This window comes from Tachypleus tridentatus, chromosome 13, assembly GCF_004210375.1.
Source record: "Tachypleus tridentatus isolate NWPU-2018 chromosome 13, ASM421037v1, whole genome shotgun sequence".
In the NCBI taxonomy this organism is placed as follows: domain Eukaryota; kingdom Metazoa; phylum Arthropoda; class Merostomata; order Xiphosura; family Limulidae; genus Tachypleus; species Tachypleus tridentatus.
Window position 1 is genome coordinate 73,282,094 of NC_134837.1, and position 3,397 is coordinate 73,285,490.

Below are 3,397 nucleotides of genomic sequence, written 5' to 3' on the forward strand. Positions count from 1 at the left end.
TTGTTGCCACATTAAAATGCCAAACTGCTAAAAGGGCGAGCATGGTCAGTGAGACAGAGTTTAGAACCTCCAACCCTCATATTACCTGAACTCCATTGATAAGAACCCCTGCTTTCTTCCATTAAGCCACTTTTCTATACGATTACATAGTTTATCCCCCACAATAATTGAGTCAAGTTTATTCCCAAACCTTTAATATGACACTTTGTCAAATGCTTTCTTGGAATCTACATTCATCAAACCAACACCATTATTCTCGTTTATGATAAATAAGCAGTGAAAATTTCAAACATGGAACTCTACCTACATAAACCATATTTTACAACATCAACTGTTATGGTGTGAACGGCAATGGATACAGCGAAAGTGTGCTTGGAATAATTTCATCGTTCATTCTTCTAATACACGAACATTTATAAAGGACTATATAAAGAATACAATGTTTAATAATTTAAAAATAATAGGTTTAACACTAATATTTTGTAAAAAAAGTACAATTACAAATTTGCTATGTTTCAGATCAGAATGTTGCAGAAGAAACAAGAATGGCGCTTTACGAATGTATTCTGAACAATTCGACTGAAGTGAGTATAATATTACTATTTCTTGGGTTTGGTTTATTATGAATTTTGAGCAAAGCTACACGAAGGCTACCTTCGCTGTGCGTACTAAATATAGCAGTTGCAGATTATAGGTAAGGCAGCTAGTAAACACTGCAACACGACTGTCCTGATTATATTTATACTATAACATGCATGTAGTGATGATATTTGTACTATATTATGTTTATAGTTACTATAGCAGTACTTCAGTGCTTTTATTGTGGGTATACAAATGTATTGTTATCCAAGTGACGAATAATTGAATACTCTTGTTGTATAAATGTATTATATTTTGTTTCTTATATATTTTTGTCACGGATCAAGAAAGACTGTATTAATGCGGTATTATACATAATGAATACACGTATTGTATTATTGTATAAAATTTGTTGAATTCTCTTCTGAAATCATTATTTAGCACGATTCTATACAGGTAATTATACTTAATATAAAACAATTCATTTTGTATCATAATTTATATACATATATTTGAATATGTAAGTGTGAAAAATAGAATATTTCCAGAATTGTTTTATTAAAGACATCCATGTCTATTTCTCAGATTATATGACATTTTATCTTGCAAAATATCAAATATCATACATATTTTTTACGTATTTGTTGCAAATCTCTTACAGCGCCATAACTATAACAAATAAGTCATCCTTTATTGTTCATGACACTGTTTATTTCTGTTTATACGTTAGAGAAACGTTATAGAATTATGCCAGAACCAGACCGCTCCGAGTTTTTCAAATGCAGAATTTCTGAACATAATCTGTAACAACGTGACTACCAGATTCCAGGTAAATCTACACATACGAATTAACAGATTATTTTCAAGTCAGTGTTTATCTAAGCATTTCCAGTTTTGTTTTAAGTGTATTTTCCAAAATAATTTCAAAATTTTCTCTTCTCTGAATAAGCGTTCTAATAACACGCTGTTTGTTTATTATTTACCAAGAAATTTTCAAGCACTGTTGATAAAAATTTCAACAGGAACAATTGTAGTAACTTTGTGTGAATAACTTATTATGAATATTTTCATTTAGTTTATAGTTTGTATCAGTAGCTAGTGTTTCTAGTGGTGCAAATTGTTCTATAAACGTTTTTTTTTTATCTTATATAAATCAATCTTATGCCCCAGGCAACTCAGAACTTTAGTTTCGAGTAACATAGATCAATAAAGCTTGGTGAATGATAGCAAGTATCGGTCAGTGAAAGTTTGTATATATCTCTAATTTTGAAAAACATGCTGGTGTAGTTTAAATTCGAACACACTCACTTTCATAACCTTTTATTCCCAAGGAAAATTGGAGGTTATTCAACGTTACAGGTAAATTCAGAATTATGTTTCACGAAAGTAGATCGTACAATGATTATAATGTCACTGAAAATCGTTTAGAAGTATATATTAACACAAATAAATTTATGATAAAGATGTTTAATGTAACCGATTAAATAAAAGAAAACGAGAGATATTTTAAACAAAAACTGACCCTTCTTCTTGATTTTTTTATTTCAGTTTGAAATTTGTGTAGGAAATGGACCGGTAAGTGTTTTAAATCATTTTTATGTTGCATAAAGCATTAAAGACGTATTAACACAAAGTTCATAATAATATTTCATAATCTATGGGATGATAGAATGGTTTAATGATTTGATTCTGTTTATATTTGAAAAGTTTTCCAATTTAGTTTTATATATCAGTGCTCAGTTTTAAAGGTGTTGTTATTTCCGTAATATGTTAAACGTATTTTCGTATCAAGTAAATTATATAAATCAATATAATTTCTAAACATTAAATCAACAGATTCGGCAAAGAGAATCTCCATTTTCCTTCCTGAACAGACTTAGAGCTTACAGGAAAGTAGAAATATTGATATAACTGTCCTCTTGGTAAGTTTATTTTATTGTATTATTTTATTATATATTATATATCTATATAGAGAGAATATTAATACTTTGAATTACGGAAAATAAAACAAAATGTTAGTTTATTATGACCAAAAACAAAAATAAACGCTGCTATTATTAACTATTGACTCTGAACTGTAATAAACATGTCAAAATAAATCATATAATAACGATGGTTAATATATTTCATTATATTTTTTGTTCTGGTTATAATTATCTAATTTCTCAACTTTATTTGAACGATTTTTATACAAAAGTAAACGTCATAAATTGTATTTCGTTTTGTCTTGTAATTTTATCTCTATAATAATTTATCAATTGACTTATAAAATGTATACATTTGTTGTTGTTTTAAGATAATGCCTACACTTTATATAACAATGTATATGTAAGTGTTCTTGATTGTTGTTTTTGTTTCTACAAATAACTTTGTTTTAACAAACGTCTCAATATTATATTTTCTATTTCTTCAATGAAGAACTGTTTAAAGCAGAATCTATGAACCGCTTACTCTAGCTTCAAGACTGATGGTAAGAAACAACTGTTTAATACAGATATAATAATCGTATTGTTCTTAATTCTATGTTTAAGAAATGTTTTGTAGCTTACTGTCGTAAAACCTAAAATGTTCTTCACAAACAAAGTGCAAATACTTACTTGTTTAATTTAAATTAAACTACCATTTGACGGCGACTAATTGGGGTTCTTTTTTTCACAATATTTATTTCCAGGTTAGCGGAATAAATGAATAACCCAGTCATTCTTTTAGGATAAAAACCAAAAACTTCCAATTTTCTTGTTAACATTAAATTTCTTTTATTCTATAGTAAAAATAAAAGAAGGAAGAACAATCTTTTTATATTATTCTTCTATATTAT

At 27.8% G+C, this 3,397-nt stretch overlaps 1 long non-coding RNA gene across 2 annotated transcripts; it reads left to right on the forward strand.

Moving 5' to 3' along the window:
- The first annotated feature begins 26 nt into the window (after positions 1–26).
- LOC143240975 (uncharacterized) lies at positions 27–3,397 on the forward strand. 2 transcript variants are annotated; one of them, XR_013022116.1, is made up of 6 exons: positions 27–584; positions 1,310–1,408; positions 2,128–2,154; positions 2,416–2,501; positions 2,998–3,049; positions 3,251–3,397. It is a non-coding gene; the product is annotated as an uncharacterized LOC143240975 (long non-coding RNA). The 2 variants fall into 2 exon arrangements; XR_013022117.1 differs by having other exon boundaries at positions 2,998–3,393.